The sequence below is a fragment of the Mytilus trossulus genome, chromosome 6 (assembly GCF_036588685.1).
Source record: "Mytilus trossulus isolate FHL-02 chromosome 6, PNRI_Mtr1.1.1.hap1, whole genome shotgun sequence".
NCBI lineage: Eukaryota > Metazoa > Mollusca > Bivalvia > Mytilida > Mytilidae > Mytilus > Mytilus trossulus.
In genome coordinates, this window is record NC_086378.1 from 46,998,452 (window position 1) to 47,022,077 (window position 23,626).

Here is a 23,626-nt window from a genome sequence, read left to right on the forward strand (position 1 = left end):
ACTTATTAATGTTACATTTTAACACGTTTTTTTTTGTTTAAAAGGTATGGCGCCTGATATCTGGGACCTGACGAGGTTAGCAGGGACTGACACCTTGTAGGAAGGTAAGGGCACTCTAACACTAAGCATTATAGCTTGCATTACCCCCTTGGGTAACCATAGAGCTCAGCGAGACTGGCCAAATAACACTTTACTGGTAGTTGCGGGTGGTTTAAATTTTGGGTTTGGCCGCCATTTTGGCATCACTCCAAAATTTTTAGTGCCTACAGTCAAACCTGAAAATTAGTATTTTGCCTAAGGGAGACAAACCAGGTTCGATGGTATACTTTCTATGTGGAAGTCGAGTAGAACATGAGAAATTCATCGTATTTGTATATTTTTTTGATCGGAGAAAAAACTTATAACAAATGTGTGAACTCGTCAAATAAGGTTAGAGGATTTGGGGATATTTTAAAAGTTAAAAATAATAGTATTGCCCCTCAACAAATTATGGACCCCAAGAATAAGTCCGAACTATTTACGGCAGAGAAAGACATTAGTGCTGTTTTAAGCAGCCATTTTTGTCGAGCCTGCGACTTTTGTCGCAGAAAGCTCGACATAGGGATAGTGATCCGGCGGCGGCGGTGTTAGCTCACTTCTTAAAAGCTTTAAAGTTTAGAAGGTGGGGGACCTGGATGCTTCATACTTTGTATATGGATGCCTCATGTTACGAAGTTTCCATCAGTCACATGTCCAATGTCCTTGACGTCATTTTCATGGTTCAGTGACTACTTTAAAAAAAAGTTAATTTTTTTTGTAATGTTAAAATTATCTCTTATTATAAGTAATAGGATAACTATATTTGGTATGTGCGTACCTTGCAAGGTCCTCACTGCATGAAATGATGCATTTAATATAAAATTAAATGCATATATTATGCATATTAAATTTCAAATTTCAAAAAATATTATGCATTTACTTCGCTGGAAAATTTCTAATTTAATATAGATTTAAACTAAATTTAATATTGCAAATAAATTCCCAAATTTCAACCTAGTTTAAAGGTATTTTTAAATCTAAATAAATTTCAAATTTAAAAAATTAAATATAAACTAAATTTGAATAAATTTGTAATTTAAAGATTTTTTTATGTATATTAAATTTGATTAAATTTCAGATTTAAAGAAATTTTAATATAAATTAAATTTGAATAAATTTCAAATTTAGAGAAGTTTTAATATAATTTAAATTTGAATAAATTTCAGATTTAAAGATCATTGAACGTAAATTAAATTTGAATAAATTTCAAATTTAAATATGAACTAAATTTGAATAATTATGTAATTTAATTTCATGTAAATTCAAATAAATTTCTTGTTTATGACTTATTTAAATTAGAACTTCCATCAAATTTAATGCAATTTAAAGTCAATATAATCCTGTATAACTGATGTACTTACAAAACAATAGTGCAAATGAAAAATGAAGAAAAGGAAGAATTTTTCCCTCTGCTTTTTTTTTGGAAAAGGGATGTAGGGGATTTTTTTCTAATTTAACCCAAATATCTGGTTTAGAAATATCTAATTAAACATAAAACGAAAATTAGGAAAAACAGGAAGTGTCAATAAATATAACTTTGTAGCTACTGAACAAATAAAATTGATCCTCCAACTTTTCTGATCCATATTTACAAAGTATAAGACTTAAAGGGCATGGATTGCTGATCTGTTTATTTACAGTAGAATAATATTTGTGGTTTCAAATGGCAATGTGCAAATGTATAATTTGTCAGTAACATTGAAGACTGTCATTCATTTGCAAAGCTCAATACCATTTTGTAAGTATGCTTTTACCTATATGTAAAGAATGGCACTGCATCTGAATGTGTATAAGAACTTGAAGGGTTAGAATCTAAGACATACAAAAAACACAAACACCAGATATAAACTATAGGACAAGACTATCTCTATGTGTGATTTGGATTTTGACAATTGCAGCAATAAATAATACAGGAGATAACAAAAATTTTTGGACAAAGCATAACCATACACAACAATTTCCAGCATTTTCTAATTGTCATTCTGTCTTGAGCCTAGTTATTTTCATGTCTTCTCATCAGGTCAGAATAATAAAAAACAATTTTGAATTATCTCCCTTTGTATATACTTCAATAAAAGAAACTAAGTATCTAACAAATTAATTTTATTCAGATACTGACAAATAAGAGTTGTTTTGATGATAAATTAAATAAAATGTCAAATGTTTGAAATACAATTTTACTATCAAACAATTAAAAAAAAACATTTTTTGTTTAAATAAGTCCAGTTCTACATCAAGAACCTCATCAAATTCAAACTAATCAATAAAATAATGGTAAGTGACAAATCAAAATGCTTACTTGTATAGATGGTTTAAGAATCATAACAATAGGGTTATAACAAATAGCAAACATAGCCACTTTAAAATTTCAAGTTTGGCATCATAAAAAAAAATTAATAATAATGTCCCTTGCTAGCATTATTTGTCAATTTTAAAAACTTCAAAAAGCAAAAAACAAAAAACATTACGTTATTTACATAATTAACATAATTGCTAAATTCAAAAACAATCCTGCTGCTGGAACATTTTAATTAAAATGGTATGAGATTTCATTCCAAGTGCTGTATGCAAGAATAAAAATAATAAGGTGTAATGTTATATTTCAAATATGTACAATTAAATAAAATAGCACACAAATAAACTTTTATTAACAATATTATGTAATGTCAATCAAAAATTTATCAATACTGAATGAACTTAAACAATTGAAGAAAATAATAAGTTTATAGGTTTAAAAATATATGTGGTGTATTAACTGTTTCCTGATTAGTTAAAAGTATCAGTTTTATTTACAATGTTTACATTTTATGGTGACACACCCACTCTGATGTTGTGTATTAACACGTCAACACATGTGTACATTGTTATTGTTAATATAAGTAATATAAAAAGTTCTTTGAGCCTTATTTTTTATTGAAATTGATTGATAATGAATGGCAGTAACTTATTTTGCTTTTATTGAACCATAAAATTCACATTTTACATAATCCTCTTCGCAGATGATTTAATGTGAAAATATAAAAAGTTATCTCCCTTTGACCAAGCGATTATAAATAATATGGTGAAATTTTACAGGAAAAAAGTGACAGCAAATACTAGACACTGAAATGAGCCACACTCAAATTATTATTCAGCATTTTAATGTGAAAATATAAAAAGTTATCTCCCTTTGGCCAAGCCATTATAAATGATATGGTAAAATCATCACAAAAATTGACAGCAAATACTGGACACTGAAATGAGCCACACTCAAATTATTATTCAGCATTTTATTAACCAGTAAAGGCAACAGAAAGTTTATGTAAAAAGAAATATGTAGCTTAACCAAACACAATACCATAATCTGATGTCACCGATATGCTGCACTTGTAAATAATATTTATAGTAAAATGCAAATGTTGAAATTAAAGAGCAATAATTCATCTGTTTTACTTTAAAAAATAATCGATTTCAATAAACCTGGCAAACCCCTCCATTTGACTTATTTTCAGAGGTTCCCCTCAAAGTGAAGATTGTCAACTATAATTCAAAAGTAAACATGAAGGTATTTTTGTTCTTGCAAATTCCAAAAGTGTACCTTTGAATTGGCCCTTTTTTAAATTCAAAGAAATTTTCATTGACATCTCTCAATTTTTTTGTCATATGCCCTTAAGGAAAAAAAACCATGCAAGTTCTGTACATTTCTTGTGACAAGGCCTCTCTGATTCACTTAGACCTCAGCTTTTTGCCTTGTGCATTCAGCTGTCTCTAGTATTTACAGTCTAGTAAATGACTTTAGTCTATCCATGTAAGATTTAAAATCTTGTGACAGTCAAACCTGAAGTTTTGTGATCAGGCGAGTTTATTTACAAAATCACTGTTCCCACTTGACATTTAATCAATTTTCATGGCCTGTCTTAAATTGTCCTCTTCAGATACTAGCAGTTTCCTGGCTTAAAGGACCTTAGCTCTATTTTGTAGATTCTGTAATAAAGTAATTAAAAAATGTTTAGTTTTATTAAATTGACTAGTGATATCTATGTGACAAAAGAAATAATACTCTGCATGCAATTATTCTATCTTAATGCAGTTGTAATCAAATCATATACATTTGTATTTAAAAATATTCTAATGTCAGAGTGACCCAAAAATATCTTGTGGAATAACTCTATTAAAAGAATAGCTAGAAGTTGTGATAAATTTTGTATTTTCAATGGACCATGAAATTGGGGTCAAAACCATTAATCTATCATTAGAAAGATTATAACATAAGGCACATGTGTATCTATTTTTGAGTTGATTGGTCATTAACTTCATTAACAACTTTCCTGACCAGAACAGATATAAAGATGAACAAAAAAAGGCATGAATCATTAAACATAAAACCCTTCTACTATTGTTGGCTGACATTACAATTTATTACACATATTACACATTGTGACTTATTCATCAACATTAAAACATTTATTGATTTGTATCAGTTTATATTTAAAAACTCCTACTTTCATTGTTTGGTCTTAATGTGTACAATATATACAACTTTTATCATTTGATGTGTGATCCCCTGAGGGGTTCAGACTTATATTTTAGTGAGTGTTTGATGTGTCTTTGGGCACACTATGGAGGTCTAAAATAATGTAACACTCCCTTTTCCCCTTGGGAGATTGTTATTGGAATAACTCATTATTGAGTTTGTTGTCTTTATCAATTTCAATATAAATCACAAGATTAGGTACAGCAATTTTGTTTTCTTTTGACATATGAGAAGTATTTGTAAATAGTACAATCAGCTGTATGCAATATATAACCAACAAAAAAAATCAGAAACTAGATTACTGCCCTTTCAACTTAACCTTATATGTATTTATTATTTGATTTATAAAGTAATATTTAATCAATAGAAATTTATGTGAACAATTTCAAATCAGATTTAAGTCAGTCATTGTTTGATTTGGCTTATTGTACTAAATACACAATTATTTTTATTTTTTGTTGTTGTTTTTTTTTTTCCTGCAATTTTTTTTGTGACACTTAATAGTAAAAAGAGTATGAATTCAATCCCCCATGACTCTATTCATGCTATTTGTTAGATGTCTGTACTCTCATTGGCAACCACACTTCATCACCTTATAAATTTATTTTTGCAGGCCTCAACTAACAGTATTTTCCATAAAATATATAAACAATAACAAGCTAGTACAATCATGACAATGAGACTATTAATTTATCCCAAGACTTGGTCTAATCATGTCAAATTGATGTAATTACTAAATAGCTTACTTCAAAATAGAACCAGCTGCTGTTTCACATGCCCAGACTAGATCGTGTATGCCTATAAGCATCAGGGAAAGCTGCTTACTGCAAAATAAAACAGAAAAATTCTGTAACTAAATGTGCATTGCCAGGAGATAATTAGTTGAATTTAAAAAATTTCAAGCAAGTCTAGTATATATCATGAACATTGCATATTATATTTGTTAAACTTAGTCTAAGCAAAGGAAAGGGTGTACAGGTTTTGCAATACTTAATATATATATTATAGATATAGACCGGCAGATGTGGTGTGAGTGCCAATAAGACAACTCTCCATCCAAATGACAATTTATAAAATTAAACAATTATAGGTCAATGTACGGCCTTCAACATGGAGCCTTGGCTCACACTGAACAAAAGGCTATAATGGGCCCCAAAAATTAATTACAATGGTTGGCTCTATGAAACTTTATGATTACGTGTATATATGTATATATTCTGACAGACATTTCAACATACATGTACATATAAGGTACATTTATAGATTTTAACAAGACTAAGCAAGTATATAGGCTGATAACACTAAAAAGGCAAACATGTACCTCTGCATGATGTGTATTTTATCAAAGACAACGGCACGTCTCTATTTGAATGACATGACACATTTGACATGACTATATACATTTATATCTTTTGAAAGATTTTTAAAAATCATAAATTCAGAAAAATGTAGACAATATATATATTACACATCATATACAATATAATACCTTTACATGGAAGGAGCATGGATGGCTGTTGTATTCCCTTATCTTTGAGCACCTGTTTCTGCGTGCAAATCGATTCTCTGTAACTATTGATGCAATTCTTCAATTTTTTCACCTTGATCCGTCATCAAGATTTCTGTTGGGGAATCCATCATCTTCTGTATTAGTTAAGTAAAATTAAAACTCTTTTAGAGAATGTAAATATTCATCATGATGTTTATACAAATATGATAGTAAGTTTAAATTCTGTTATGACCTTAAGCTTATGCATTTTAAACTTGAGTCACTGAACTGTAGTACTATGTACATAAAGAGCATGTACATGTACAGGTTTGAAATGTTTGCAAAAATTTACTCAATATATAGTCATAATATAAAGGAAGGAAGTATGGTGACCAAAATGTATCTATCATTTGTATGGCTAGTAATTGCATCGACATCAGTTTGTCATTGTTGGATAGCTTTTATTTTGGAAACATACCACATTGTTTACTTTAATCTTATTAATCTTCATATAAACAATAATATGAACAATGCACATATCTTAAGTTTTCTCTTTTGAATTGTTTTACATTGTCTAATCAGGGCCTGTTATAGCTGACTATGCGGTATGGGCTTTGCTCATTGTTGAAGGCTGTATGGTGACCTATATAGTTGTTATTTAATGTCCTGGGCAGTCATTTTGGTCTCTTGTGGACAGTTGTCCCATTGGCCTAATGCGACAACTATCCACAAGAGACTTAAATGACACAGACATTAACAACTATAGGTCAGTGTACAACCCTTCAACAACGAGCAAAGTCCATATTGACAATCATACCACATCTTCTTTTTTATATATCACTAAGCATTTAAATTTATACCAATAGGCAATATTAGGGTACAACTTGTATTGTCACCCGGTAAGTTAGGTACATGTACCTTTAGAACAAGTCAATTATCCAATAATCTGTAAAACTTCAGCGCAGTTTGTAATTATTCACAATAAACAATAAATGAATGGAATAATTGATCATAATTCATGTAATTGGGTTGCACGACCTGACCCGGACATCTCCTTTTTATATATAGGTTTTGGGAATAAAATATATGGGGCATGTATATCAATTCAATTCAATTCAATATTTTATTGGAAAGAGCACAATAGAGGCGTGATCCAAATACAGACAATTATAATATTAAAACAACATATAAATGAAATAAAGATTCATGTAACAAGTCATGAGCCAATTCTATGTATACAAATACATTATAGACTGATATTGATACCATAGACTTATATTTCAGTATTATTATAGATTTTCGTATATTTACTTAAAACACACAATACAAGATATTTATATATATATATGTATATGCACAAACTACTGTATTATATGTATATCAGAATAATCATAAAAAATAAATTGATTGTGTAAGGTGATGTAATGTATAATTATCTATAAGTAATACAGTCACCAAGTCGAAAATTATGCTGTTCTTCTTCTTTTCGAATTTGAAAATCCCGCAACATGACGAGTTAAAGATTGATACATAGAAAACACTCGAGGCAACCGAAAGGTGCACGATCGCACTAAATACCAGTAATATATTATTAAACCAAATAAAATACTGTATCCTAATTGATAGATTGAGATAATATATGCTGTTATAATTGTTTAAAGGATGTGAATTACAGAATAAATGACTGAAATATGATCTTCAGAAATTAACTAGTACATGTACAGATAATAAAGTATTTTCCTGGTATACTTTTTGGTCTTAACTTACACTGTTATTATAACAACATTACAAAAAACCGCGGGACATGACCAGATAACAAATATAATTTTTCATACATAAATCAAGTTGATCGAATAACCTGGACTCATAATATTCACACATTTGTATAACACTTAATATATATTTCTCAAATTATTGCTTTAATAGTGAGCATAGGTACTTGGGGACAGGACATTTTTTTTAACCTACCGGCCTTTTTCCAAAATCTGTTATTTTTTCGTTTTCTATCATTATTTTTTTGCGTCTGTCTGTGTCATTAGAACATAAATACACTACAGTTTAATTTAAACATATTTTATTTGCAAAAGTAGCAAAAGGGATTGGACACAAGTAATAACAACATTAGAGCCGTCCTCTCCCAATATATATAAATATAAACACAAAGTACACTGATTAGATAATGACGAAAAAGGGAAAAAAACATAGTACTTCAAACAAAAATTAGAAAAAAAATAGAAAAAAAAAATACAATATAATAAGGAATAATAATAAAACAACTTGACTGGAGTGAAAGGTTGTTGAAAGTAGAAATTTAGAATGTTAATTGATTGTTTTAAATCTTTGTGGTATTCTGATATAAGATTGTAAGGACTCAAACATGTCTTTGTTTTGCTGAAAGGAAAGGTCACCGTCACCAGCTAACAGAAGCTTAATGGATATAGCGTAACTTTCTAATTTTGAAAACAGTATTTCTCTTGCTTCGTTGTGAAAAGCGCACTCTAAAAAATAGTGTATACTATCATCAACAGGGTAGCCACAGTTGAATGCTGGACTTGGTTTAATATTAACACGATGTAAATCTGAATTTAAAGAACTGCACATATTTCTCAAACGTGTATGAATGATATTAAGTTTTCTATCCCCACAACTAAAATAGGAAGGTGGTTGTATCAATTTGGACTTCATCTTTCGTTTAAAAATATTTATATATTTTTTGGCGTACGTATGTCGGAGGGAAGGCTATTCCATTCAATAGTAGTGGATGGGAAAAAGATTTTCTAGTTATGTCTAGTCTATAACCGGGTACTACATGATTATTACTGTTTCGCAAATCGTAGTTAAATACTTGACCAACAAGCGGGGGCATTAAACCACAGAGATAATCAGGGGCAGTCCTATTATGTAAAGAATATAACATATTGAGATTTCTGGATTTTCTTTTGTCCACAAGCAAGTGCCAGCCAGTTTAAAAAAATACAGCTTCCCGACTAGCAAACACGGGCAACCCAGTTACTAACCTCCCTGCTTCTAACTGAACATGTTCTAAATTGTCGGCTTCTGGTTGAGTACAAGGACTTATATAGATCTATATACCATATGGTCCCTGTTGAGTACAACCATCCCAGAACTCACATGCATATTCCATAACGGGTCTTATAAAGTTAAATATATACGAGCAAGATAATTTCTATTCAATACATTTTTCAATTTTTTAAAAACATTTAATCTTGTGCTTGCACACTTTGAAATATTTTCTATAAGTGTATGCATTTTACCATTGGAATGAAAAGTAATCCCTAGGTGTTTATGACAGGAGACAAATTGTACTAATCGGTTTTGAAATTCTATTTCAATATCATCTCGGGAAGTATGGCAGGAGAATACTAGTATCATAGCCTTTGTCTTATTAGGGTAAACATTAATAAGCCAAGCTTTATACCATACTGAAATTTGTTCTAAATCGGTGATTAAGACAAACTCTATAGTGTAAGACAATAGACTACAAAATACTTGGTTTTGCTATTTACTATCTATTCCAAGTTTACTATCCATATATATATTACTAAAGAGAGTGAATTAAAAGAAAACGAAAGAATAACGGATATTGAAAAAAAAGGGGGAGGGTAAAACAATTCTCCTATCCCAAAGTTCCGATGATAGTAAGAACCTTCTTACTATACAAATCCTAGATTCATGACAGTGATATATGCATTCTAAACTGTATACAGAAATCAGAGTTATCCAAGATATTGACTTCTAAATTAACTTTATGTTACCCCAGCTCCGGGGGGGGGGGGCACTTCAAACTTTTTTGGGTAGGGGTGAGCAGCTGAGACATCAAGTACCCCACCCTTTTCATATATTTTGTTTATCAAAAATATATACCTTATCATATGTAAATGAAGAAAAAATAGACCTATAGATATATTTGGATATTTTTATCTTCTGATACATTAGAGTTTACAAAAAATTTGAGGTCCCGCTCATTTTACGTATTTGTTTAGAAGCAACGCAGTCGCAATAATCACACATTGCTTTACCAATAAATTCTTCACTCTTCTTTTTGCCAGTGCTATTTGCCCCTTTTATAACTTTAATTATGAAGAAATTTCAATTTGAAAAGACAATAGATAATGTTTTATCAGATAATTGTAGTAACACTTCAGATAGTATCACTTTTACTGAGTTTACATTAATTAGAAACTGATTTGTCGTTCCCTCTTGAAGGACGCTGACACTATGCTATGGAATTTCTTCTAATGTTTCATGCATGTAAACCTTTCAATGTTAATGAGGTGGAAATGTCAAAATGATTGGATTTATTGCTCTTATATCTAACCTCAGTGGAAATACCACATTGAATAAATAGAGTTTAATTGGTTTGACAAATAGCTGATGCATTTACGACTGCGGTTTAACCGCATTAAAAATAAACAGGAACATTTGATTAGTTTCAGATACTTATAATATATATCCAGCAAGTGATAATATCAACCTATTGATATATTTAATCTGAATTTCTCACCCTTTTCATATATCATGAAGCATGAAATAGTGACCTATTCCAGCGGCTCATCCCTACCAGTCATTACATAGGATTCCCCCCCCCCCCCCGAGCCCCAGCTACTGACTCCATTGTGACATTATATATTGTGTAATGTTGGTGTTAAATGAGATATGTGTTTAAATTCTTCGTCGAATAACTGAAATCGGTGTGTCGATATCTACTGGTCCTCCACATGCCCCGGGCAAATCAAGCAGCGATAATCGGGCATATCTTTGCTTCTGACCGAGAAGACTGACTTCAAAAGGACTGATTTGATGAATATTTAACTGTTAATAACCTTCATCAGATCACGAGTCTTGCATGAAGATGGAAACTGATAGCTATAGACTAAGGGACGACATCAAAAGTTCAATGAAGGATAAAAACAAAACTTAATTCATATAGTTTTTTCACCGACTCCCCTACCTCCCCCTTCTAAACTTAATTTGTGAAAAATTGATTGACCAATAACGATATATGTAAAAATCGATGTCAATTTATACAAAACTTGCAGCAATTTGAATTAAGTTTTTTTTATCCTTCATTGCTTTTTTGATGTCGTCCCTAAAGTACTGGTACATTGTATTAACGACTTTACTATGAGAAATATCATCATCTTCAGGATTTGAAATGATATTCTTGTAGACTTGTAGCCAGAATGGTATATACATAAGGAGACTGGTGAACGTGTAGAACATGAAGGCAAACTGTTAGAAACGTAACCTGGCGGGAAAACATGTAGATAGACTTGTAGACACGGAGACAGACTGACGGACACATAGAGACCGGTGAAAACGTATAGACTTGTGGACACATAGTCAGACTGTTAAGAATCATATGGACAAAGAAACTAGGGGTCTATAAGAGAGACTTGTTAAAGTAAAAACAGACCAGTAAATGATTGAAAAACTGATGAACATGTAAACAGACTTGTGCAAATGTAAAATGACAAAAAATATTTGTCAGCCTAAAAATCTGATTCCGTAACTCTATTGGGTTTAATTTTCAGACTTATATGAATATGGAATCTATATTTTTTGGAGATGCATTATGTTGTGGGGCAAGCTAGGATAACAGTTATCAAAGCCCTCCTTTTTTCAAATAATTTGCCAGAAGAAGGATTGCATAGGGGAATTATTCATTCCATTTGCACAACATAAACAACGCATACCCCTTTCTATTTATCTTCATTTTGTCGTAATATGAATGTTCTATGATCTTTTGATTTTAGTATAAATGGACACTTGTTTACTTGGTTGTGCTATGATGGATTTAGTAATACCATATTTTGTTTTCAGTTAAGAAATAAAATGATAATAATGGATTATGTAAGGTTCTCTCATTAAAATATTCAACATAATAATTCTTTATTTGCAAAACAAACAAAGACAATTTTGATTGCGGCAAATACAAAACAAACATAATGAAAACTTGTAAACTTGGATTAAGTGTATTATTTCCAAAATCTTTGACTTTACCAATTATTATACACCACATTTTACACTAGTTTAACAAATAATTCATACTTTTTAGAAGCGTCGCCAATGTGCACAACATGTGGTTTATTCATTATAAAAGTTGTAGGTCACTGGGTCATTATCTACACAGAAAATTAAATAATATATAAATTTGTCTTTGGAATGCAAGTCTATATAGTAATATAATCTTTATTGCAAAAAACATGAAACCCTGACGGGTTAAAATGCAAACATAGTACAATGTATACACAAGTGACAAGAAACATAACTATACATGATAAATGTTTTTAAAAAGTGAAGTTGATATTAATAACATATATCTATATATATAGATGTATATAATAATTGACCAATGTGGACCTTATTTTCGCAATTCCATAGATTGCTTTATATAGTCTACAACACTAGACAAAATATCTTTATTGGGATCTAGAATACTATACTGAGTCAAATAAGTTCAGCAGCGCATATTTTAATCAAACATTTCAACAAATAAACAACACCTATTGTCTCTGTGTGTGTTAGAAGTATACAAGTGATCTAATTATTATACAGGAAAGAAAGTGAACCATATTTTGTGATTTTCTTTACTTGAAAATGGAAAAACTTGACAGAAATTAAGATAAATATGACTTAAATGTATCCGTTGCTTAACTTTTTTGTTAAGCAGTATATTTATAATTTGTTAATAGTATACTAGTATAATGCGACGTAGGTAAAGATTTTTCTTTGAAAAATATCATCATTTTTAATTTTGATGAAAACACTTATTGTGGTCATGAAGATAGCGTTGAAACTTTGATTAAAAATGTTTGCGCTTTGCCCTTTTTGAAGTTAAATGGTCAGTTTCATTTTACCTTATTAACACTTTTTTTACTTCAGCATCACTGATGAGTCTTTTGTAGACGACATAACGGTCTGTCGTAAATGTAAAATTTCAATCCTGGTATTTATGAAGAGTTTATTTGCCCTATTTGCAAATATAACAAGTTAACAACTATATACATGTACACTAGCTGTTGGCGCTTTTAATCTTGGTGTTATTTAACATTTGCAGCCATTTAAAATAAATTGTAAAAATGATTCTTAAAAGTTTATAGAATGAATGGCAATATATATATATATATATATACAACTCGTCTAAACATCAACCCAACAATGTTAGATCTGTAAATTTGCTTTCGCAAACTTTTGGTTCTTCCCTCGCCGGGATTCGAACCCATGCTACTGTGATATGTTGACACCAAATCGCCTGCACTACAGCCGTCCCGCTAGACCACACGACCACCTTGGCTCTAAAAAAAAGAGGTTTCGCTGGCTATGTGTTACCTTTCCACGTCAGTGTTAATCTAGCGGCGTACTACAGTACATGATATATAAGGCATGAAGATGTTATTGTTACAGATCAGCTAAATTATCTAAAGTAAAGGATCCTACAAATTAATGTAAGATACAGTCACAGAAATAGTAAGAGTCAGTGACATAAATATTTTAATACAAAAGGGTATACATGGCACTCACACCACATCTTCCTATATCTATGTACATATATTCTGGTCTGGTGTGTACAATGAATGAAAAGGAAACGGTTCGTGAAGTCTCAGCGGCTTTCCCAAACATAAAAAAAAAGAACTGAAGTGTTTCAAATCGTTGATTGACGATTCAGGTATTTTGAATTTTAAACGGAAGAGTTAGTTTTGACAATTAGTCAGTTAAAAACTTAGAATAAAATATCGAAGAAGACAAACAGTGGCGAATCCAGAACTTTTCAGGTAGGGGGGAGGGGGGGGGGGGTGACTAACCTAAAGTTGGGGATCTCTCCAGTCATGCTTCAGTGATTCCCTCTAGACTATATAATCAATAAAAAAAAATCCCACGAAAGGGGAACCCCCTCCTTACCCCCCCCCCCCCCCCACACACTGGATTCGCCTATGACAAAGTCAACTATAATCAGCGCCGGGTAAAAACTAAGACGAAAATAAAATAGGAAAACGAGAGTAACTTATCATGATTCCAGTTCTGCTGAAATCTGGAATTCATAATTGAGAATGGAAGTGGGGAATATGTAAAAGAGACAACGAGGCAATAACCGAATGCATCTAAGGGGTCTTCAACGCGACGAGAATTCCACGCAAAATACGGAAACAACAGAAAATGTTGTATAATTGCCGATCTGACACATGTATTGTAACTATCCATGCTCCCGTCGAATCAATCGGAAAGCTCTAAGTACAACCTTCGACAATAAACCAACACATGCGAAGTGTGCTAATATATACGTAATAATTTATAAAATGTACCGATGTGACAAAATGTGAAACAATAGCATAGAGTATGTTAAAACGAGAACAAAAAAAACCAAACGAATTTAACAGAAAGCAGCCACAGAATTCATGGTTATAAAACTGAAGAGAACTGTTTAAGCAAATTGAGCACTATGAGGTTTTGATTTTTATGACCCCACTTTCATCGTAGGGTATATTAATTTATCGCTTACAGGTTCGTTCGTCTACCCGTTCGTCTGTTTGTCCAGCTATAGATTGGTTTGTCTGACTATCCAGTTTTTGAGTTGCAACATAAACATTTAAGTCAAATATCCTCTAAATGCAAGGTAGTTGGATACATTTTATTATAAAATGCAAAGAGAGAGATCATGGTTTGTCCTGCTTTCTCTTCCGAGATTTGTTGAACTACAGTTTTAATATTTCAGAGCTCGAGAGGTTGCCTGAACACACAATTGAGATGTCCATGCATGCATGTATACCTCGGCATTTTTATTTTTGTCAAATATTCTTAAATGCCAGGAAGACCGAGTTGAACCTTAAAAATTATGTATATTACAAGCATCTAGAGCTTCTTCTACATTTTTTAAGCAACGACCTTGATATCTTGTAGGATGAAGAGGCGAATCAAGAGAATCCGGTGGCAGGTGGCCTGCTCCGCCTTTTTGGGGATTTTTGTTGTTGTTTATTATAAAGAGAAGCACCGAAACATAACTGGAACAAGCCCCTTTCTCGGAAGTCACTGAGCCCCACTTATAAAATTGAGAATGGAAATGGGGAATGTGTCACAGAGACAACAACCCAACCATAGAAAAAAACCCAACATGCAGCAGAAGGTCACCCACAGGTCTTCAATGTAGCGAGAAATTCCCGCACCCGGAGGCGTCCTTCAGCTGGACCATAAACAAATATATACTAGTTCAGTGATAATGAACGGCATACTAATTTCCAAATTGTACACAAGAAGCTAAAATTAAAATAATACAAGACTAACAAAGGCCAGAGGCTCCTGACTTGAGACAGGCGCAAAATTGCGGCGGGGTTAAACATGTTTGTGAGATATAAATATTTCTAGTTCCGTAACTGGGATGTTTATAGGCATAATAGTGATGTGCAAGTCCATATTTAGTCTTAGATAATTAGTTGTTACTGGCCGTTTGAACTAGTTGTTAGTGTTAACTGCGAGTACTATTAGATCTGCACTTAGTATCTTTTTGTTGTTCGATCTTTCTTTTGCGCCGATTGTGTTCATGTAAATTTCTTGTGGATGTTATTTTTTTTTTATTATTAGTATCAACCTCTTCTGCTCGCCATTTATATGCATATGTTTTAAATTGTTCTTCCCTGCAAATAGGCTGTTATGTTTTTTATCTGGCGCAGAAATAACTGGTGTGTGTGTGGGGGGGGGGGCAGTCTGATGGGCTAAGCACAGAGTATAGAGATAACTCAAGTGGAATTGGTTAATGGCTATCGCAGTTTTTCGGTGACCATTCCTTCCCCCCATGAAATCGAGGAGTGCTTCGCGTTTGACATTATGTCTGACGCTCGAATCCGTCTGATGACAATTTCATGCATTTTAAGATGTTGTACTTATATATATTAATTTTTTATTTTTATTTTAAATTGACAAAATTCGTTCTTATTTTGTACAGCTATACCACTATCCCAGGTTAGGGCGAGGGTTGAGATCCCGCTAACATGTTTAACCCCGAAACATTATGTATGTATGTGCCTGTCCCAAGTCAGGAGTCTGAAATTCAGTGGTTGTCGTTTGTTCATGTGTTACATATTTTTTTCGTTCATTTTTGAACACAAATTAAGCCGTTAGTTTTCTCGTTTGAATTGTTTTACATTGTCAGATAGGGACCTTTTATAGCTAATTATGCTCATTGTTAAAGGCCGTACGGTGACCCATAGTTGTTAATTTCTGTATCATTTTTGTCTTTTGTGGAGAGTTGTTTCATTGGCAACCATACCACATCTTTTTTTTTTATAATCCTGCTCGGAAGCCAACTTTCACTCCCCTCCCCCCGTGAGTATGTTACAACAGTTATATACATGTTATGATTGACAATTCATAACTTCTGTACTACAGAAGAGATTGATAATGATCAAAATGAACCTGTAATTTACAAGTACACAAACAGCGCAATGATGCACAAATTCGGCGAAAATGTAATAAAAAAAATCGGTGCAAAAGAAATGCAGATCTGATCGATGCAAATGATCAGTAATCACTGATAGCGTTTAATTGGAATTTGCAATTTGCATACATCAGTTTATTCAAAATAAAGATAATTTTTCTTCTGATACACCCCCCCCCTTTTTTTCTCGTTTATATGTTGTATCGAAAAGAAGGGATCTGATTCAGAATATACATCTATTTTTTTTTTTATCTCTGATCATGTTTCATTGAATGCAGCTGTGTACCTAGTTGTATATGGTTGATATAAATGAGTTTTGACATGTTAATTTGAAGTTATGTAGTTACTGTCATCTGATAAGTTGCCTTATCAGTTTGTTCAGACTGGAGCGTTGTTAATGTACACAACTTGTGTTTTTAAATTATAAAATTTCTATAGCAAGGTCAACATTTAAAAATTGAATGATTAACTTTGGAAGATGAAAGTTTAGTCGTATTAAGAATAGCCTGCTACAATAAAGACGCTCGAAAAGCATATTTAACTGTAGTTTTTGGGAGAGGAGTCGTCAAAATTATAAAAGAGGATCAGAGGCGGATTTAGAAGGGGGACCAGGGAGCCCCCCGGGTCTTGGGATTCCTTGAAAATAAATAAATTGGAATTTTCTTTCAAATGACAGCAGGCAGATCGACAGAATTTGATCGAAACTGTACTTGTATTTTTTGTCTATCTGATGAGTTAAGCCTTTTTCAACTGAATTTTATAGTTCGTTCTTATGTTGTACTGTTATACCACTGTCCCAGGTTAGGGGGAGGGTTGGGATCCCGCTAACATGTTTAACCCCGCCTTATTATTTATGTATGTGCCTGACCCAAGTCAGGAGCCTGTAATTCAGTGGTTGTCGTTTGTTTATGTGTTACATATTTGTTTTCGTTCATTTTTTTTTACATAAATAAGGCCGTTAGTTTTCTCATTTGAATTGTTTTACATTGTCTTATCGGGGCCTATTATAGCTGACTATGCGGTATGGGCATTGTTGAAGGCCGTACGGTGACCTATAGTTGTTAATGTTTGTGTCATTTGGTCTTTTGTGGATAGTGTCTCATTGGCAATCATATCACATCTTCTTTTTTACATGTATCTATATACATGCATGTTGCTGTACGGCTTCGTTATCGATCCGCAGCATACCATAACATAACATCTTAGGTATATGCATAATTGTGTAAATCATGTTTGCATTTTAATAGCCCGTCTTGGTATTATGTTTTGCAAAAAACATTATCATTATAAATATTTCTTTTACCTTTTTGGTTAATTCAAACTACTAAATTTGGGTTTCTTGGGTCGCTAATTTGGGCTTACATTTTATTTAAAAATTGCCAATTTGACTGCCAAAAAAGTTCTAAACATATAGTCCAGGCAGGTTTCACATAAAAGAGAGCCCATCATCGAGTTTTTGTCGATATGAAAGTCAAGCATCGAGTAAGAAAAGAGAAGTTAAATGTTTAAGTATCGATTTAGCAAAGTAAGGTTCACATTGTCGATCAGACTCAATCATCACAGATCGATTAAGCAACCAGAAGACGGATTTGACTCGTTTAACGAAAATGTTTGGATGTCTATCTTGCTTGGCACTGATTCAACTTTCGATGCGATAACTTTTGAAAGTCAATAAAATTCGAATAGGGATCAAGAAGAAGAATCCTTGCGCTAGATATTCGTCGGGAAATGTTAATGTATATATAGAGAGATCAAGATAGGTCATCATACAAATATTTTAGGTAAACGGACAGAAAGTCACAGAACAAAAATCTATACTCAATCGTTTCGTGTTCAGTAATTTTCCGGACTCAGAAGAGTGAATTATTGCCGAATTTCGTATTAATTACGGGACTGCTTCGGAACGGGTTCGTCAAAGACGGTTCGTATTCGGGATGCAATCTTGACTCAACTCGCAAAAAAAACCCACCAATGACAAATTTATCCAGATCATGCTCGTTCCACAGGACACCGTCCAGAAAACACAAAACATTGTTCCGATTTTGATCCGATACTGTAACTGTTACAGCAGAATCTGTCACGACATAATCACGATTGAAATCCTACTAGACAAAATCGAGTTTGCCCAATTGCTACTAAAAGTCACCTCACTTGGACCTCTTTAAGCCGTAGGAATATGTTACGAATGCATACTACAGCGATCGGGGAATAATAGGACATTAAAGGACATTGCGGATAGTAGGCCGACTTTTTTTTACCTTTCGTGTTCTAACGGTGTCTGGTCTCAAACGGGAGCAATGTTCAGCTGTGTGAATCCCGCATTATGGGCAACACAAAATTACCAGGAGTCCGGTTGTGTCCGTGTATATGTCCGGCCACCCAGTTTAAAAGCCCTCTCATATGTATAATTCTTTCTAAATTTTTATCAAACTTACATGTATATCAGAGATACATCATCAACAAAGGTTCGTACGAGGATGTCGGTGCCATATAGTTTTGCCCTTGTCCGTAATTCCGTAATTCCGTAATTCCGTAATTCCGCAACAAACCATTTAACGGATTTTTTTTTTCTAAACTTCTTCAGACATTTGACTGCTTTTTGTATATATGTGAGTAAACCATGATGAGTTACAGATCGAGTTTAAGTTTGGTTCCGCTCTACTAATTGTTACCGAAATTACGGTCTTTGGACTTCGATATTTGTTGAAAAGCACAATTATACATACCTTCTTTGTAGTGTTGTCAACGGTTAACCGGTTAATCGGTCGATCGACCGAATACCAAAAACGCTAGCTTAACCGGTTAACCGGACTTTTTTCGATTTCGATGGATTTAATATAAATTTGTGTTGAAAATTAAATCAGTAATTAGTTATGTTTTATTTAAAAATTGTCGTCGTGGTTATTAGTTTGACAGATCAATAATTGTCCAGTATATTTATTGATTGATATTGTTAATCCTAAAAACATACAATTAATTAGAGTTCGGGGCAGGATCTTTCAGAAACATAATTAGTAAACGTATTTGTGTAACAGTAACTTTAAATCAGTAATGAGATTTTATTTTACCATTGTCTACCAATTACTTCATTATTTCGTTTTCGATCTAACATTGTGTAAACCTCACATTTAAATGTGCAACCTCCGTAGTGCAAGGGTTAGTCTTACTTTAAATTAAAAAAATGGGAAATGTTAACCAATGTGAATGTACTCAATGTATACGTGAAAGTACGAATAACTTAAAGAAAAAAGCAAACACAGTGAAGAAACAGGTTGTACAGCATGTACAATGACCTATTGTTGTTAATTTCTGTGTCATTTTGGTCTCTTGTGAGAAATTGTCTCATTGGCAAGCATACCACATCTTCTTGTTTTATAATTAATCATTTCAAATTGAAACACACCCCATTATTTTCGGAGACAACAAGAGAAATGAAAGAATAATCGGTTTCAGACAAATGATATATATTCAATTCTACGAGATTAAGATTTTTTTTTTGTATTTTTTAATCTGAAGTTGGTAATAACGCCATAGACGATACGGTGTATTTGATTATCAAAAGTCAAACTTTGCAAGGAATCCTCACAGACAAGCCTTATAATGCTAAAGGAAAAACTTCAATTCTAAAAGCGTATTTACGACTTGGATGAAAGGTTGTCAAATTGACACTCATACCACATCTTATATCTATGTGTAGGGTTCTTTTGATAAGGCTTTCAAACACCAACTTAAATTACCGGTTAACCGGGTAATCGGTCGAACAATTATCCGAGTAACCGGTTAGGCAAAAGTGTACGATTTGACAACACTACTTTTTTGTAAACGCTTTCAGATATTGGGCTGATTTTTGGTATGCGAGCTCGAGTTACCCATGATGATCAAGAATAAGTTTTGTTCAATTCGGCTAATTTTTGCTTAGTTTAATTTTGGGCTTAGGAATTTGATAAATTTTTGAAAATCTCACCTATACCGACTTTTTTTCTAAATGCTTTCAATGCTTTATTGGGCTGATTCTTGGTATGTAAGTTAACCACAATGAGTTACAGATCCTGTTTAAATTGTTTTGCTCCGCTTATTTTTGCCAAAATGAAGGGTTTACAACTTTGGAAATTGTTAGAAATCAGTTATACAGACTTTTTTTCTATATGTCTCTAAATTTTGAGCTGATTTTTTTATATGTAGGACTACTATATTATGTTTGTGTCTGTTCCAGACCATATGAGTATTTGGACCATACGCGTATGATCATAACCATATGGTTATATACGCATATGGTCCGACCATACGCGTATGGTCCAACCGTACGCTTATGGTCGGGGTAATTAACAATCTGTTGCAGGTTACTTTAAATACTTCTTAACTCTTCATATGGTATGACCGTTCTTTAAAAAGACGCTATCATATAGTTAATCTTATCTTCATATTATAGTATAAAGATATATTATTACAGAAACCCATCTACCTTCAAATTATTTCAATTACTATCTGTAAGAAATATTAATTAATTAAATAATCTGGGTAAATATCTGTACGAGGCAGAGAAAATTCGTAACACTTGATTTTTGTTTTGTACCTTTATTACAAATGTAAATGGTATGCCAAACTCCGCTATATATTAATGCTGTGAAATGTTTATGTAAACTGTATAATTTGTGTACTATGTATTTAATCCTATGAGCTGTATATTTGCTAACGGAATCAAGAATTATTATCAAGATTCAGATTCAATATTTTATTAAAGTCTCACTACTTGCAATACATAAATATCAATGTGGAAGTAAATGTCACCCCAAGCCTACATGCAAGAATGTAATTAGCGATGAAAACTTACTATGGCATAAATATTCTTTTTTACGTAGTATTTGAATTATAAAAAATAATACATTGTTTTTTAGATAAAGTTTTTGTATTATTGAAACTTTTATTGTGTGATTTACAAAAAAAATACCTGTATGGTCCAAATTCTCCTATGGTCCGGCCCGTTAATAACCAAACGAGTATTATACTCATACGTACGGTCGGACCATACGCGTATGGTCGGACCATATGAGTATACGCATATGGTCATGACGGTCCAAATACTCATATGGTCCGGAACATGTCCACATGTGTCCATAATGTCCACATTGAAATTGCTGATTTTTCAACTTTTTTGAGAAGGGGCCAATTGTGTCGCTTTGACACATCTAGTTTTTAAAATGTGTTAGGCTTCAGAAATAATAGTTTTATGGGAATGTTGCATTACATAAGCGCTCTTTTATACGCATGTACAAAAAAATGACAGATATTTATGAAGCATAAATCAAAGATTGATATGAGCAATGTCTAGGACTAGTTCGAAAATATAAGTGAATGAACCTCTCTGAATTTGTACCACAAGTTTCCATACCATACAAGAAAGGTTGTGATTGACTTTTGTGATAAAGGTTCAATGTTGGAATTAGGGCAAAAAAGAGGGAGTGGAAACAAGTTTTTTTCTGGTATCCGGACAATAACTTGTGTATACTGAGTGTATTGACTATAATTTTATGAAATAGTACTACAAATTTGCATACCACATTGGATTGACTCTGTTGGTTATTGCTTAAACCGTTTAATTAGGAGTTAGGAGAAAAAAAGGGGGATTTCATTAATGGTTTCCTTAAAATTGCTGAATTTATTAGTATATTGATATCTTTAACTTTAACCTAAATTTATAAAGTTACTTTACTAGAATGCATTCTCGAACCTACAACTGGGATATAAAGTGGATTGTTTGTCACCTGATCAAATAGGGACAAAAGTAGATAAGGTGCACACAGATATATACAGATTATGTGACGTCATTGGAAATATATTGGTAGATCTATAAGGTCGATATATATATAAGTGCCTACATAATCAACCTAATTACTATGTTAGAGTAGATCTGATTCGTGACTTCCTCGGTTATAACTTCCTCCCCGCTGTATTTCTAACTTCTATGACAACACCGCCTTGCATTGCGCATATACTAGTATACGGAGTATACATTTTTTTCAGATTTTTTTTCTATTCTTAAGGAATTTTGGGGGGAGAGGGGGAGGGGCAAGAATGGCTCTTTCTTTTTTAAACGTTTAACCTGTGAATTTCATATAAGGTAAGGAATCGGGCCATTGATTATTGGCTTCAGTAGACATCTGCAGTGGAGATAACGTCAAACCTTTCACCAAAACTGTCAGAAGCTGTCAGGAGAACTGTTCTAGGATATTATGTAGAACTGTCATCCTGACACCTTTTAGACAGTTCTATATCTAGCTAGAACAGTTCGAACCTATAATCACTGATTTAGATAGTTCTACCTAGAACTGCTCTTGACAGTTCTATCCTAGAACAGTTTTAAATAGTTCTACGACTAGAACAGTTCTACGATTAGAACTGATTTTGCTAGATTTGATTTAGTCAGTTCTGTCCATAGAACAATTTTAAGAACTCTTTGTCTTAAATATAAATAAGTCTAAAGAATAATATATTTAATTTAGACTGGTTTATATATGCATATATATATATATATATATATTTAGGTTTGAACGTTTCAATCCTAAGACTGATTCAGATAATTCTACCTGCTAGAACTGATTTGGTCAGTTCTATCTAGAACTGTCCTAGGACAGATTATTTTTACAGTTCTATCGGGAGATTAGAAGTGATCTTCACTGATTTTTTTCAAATCAGGTCGTCATAATGCACATTTTTTTTAAATGTTCATCGTTTTTTTAACTCATAGGAAATAAGAGAAAGAGGAAGGCACATGTAACCTGCCCAAAACGTAAGATTGTGTTTACGATAATTTTTTTTAGATAAAATGAATAATACATCCAATTTGAGGTCCTTATTGCGGTCTGCTTTTAAGTCTTTTCGTTTTCTTTAAATAAACAAATAAATACAGAATTAGGAAAAAAATATATAATTCAAGTTTTGAACATGTTCAAGTTCAATATTACTACAGTCATTTTAAATATGAATTATCTTAATTTACCTGTCACAGTGTTTCTGAAAAACTAGTTCGCGCCAATGTAATCACAAAATGCGCACAAATAAAATGCGCCCGCGTAACTTCCACTTACGGAAAAGCGAA

General features: G+C 32.5%; 1 protein-coding gene and 1 long non-coding RNA gene across 2 annotated transcripts in view; both read right to left on the reverse strand.

Annotated features, from left to right (window-relative positions):
• LOC134723457 (neurotrypsin-like) overlaps positions 1–23,626 on the reverse strand; it is a 51,898-nt gene that overhangs the window by 19,307 nt on the left and 8,965 nt on the right. The window lies entirely within an intron of this gene.
• LOC134721446 (uncharacterized) lies at positions 2,194–6,375 on the reverse strand. Its single transcript, XR_010107851.1, has 3 exons — positions 6,081–6,375; positions 5,338–5,415; positions 2,194–4,041 (listed from the first exon to the last, which is right to left on the reverse strand). It is a non-coding gene; the product is annotated as an uncharacterized LOC134721446 (long non-coding RNA).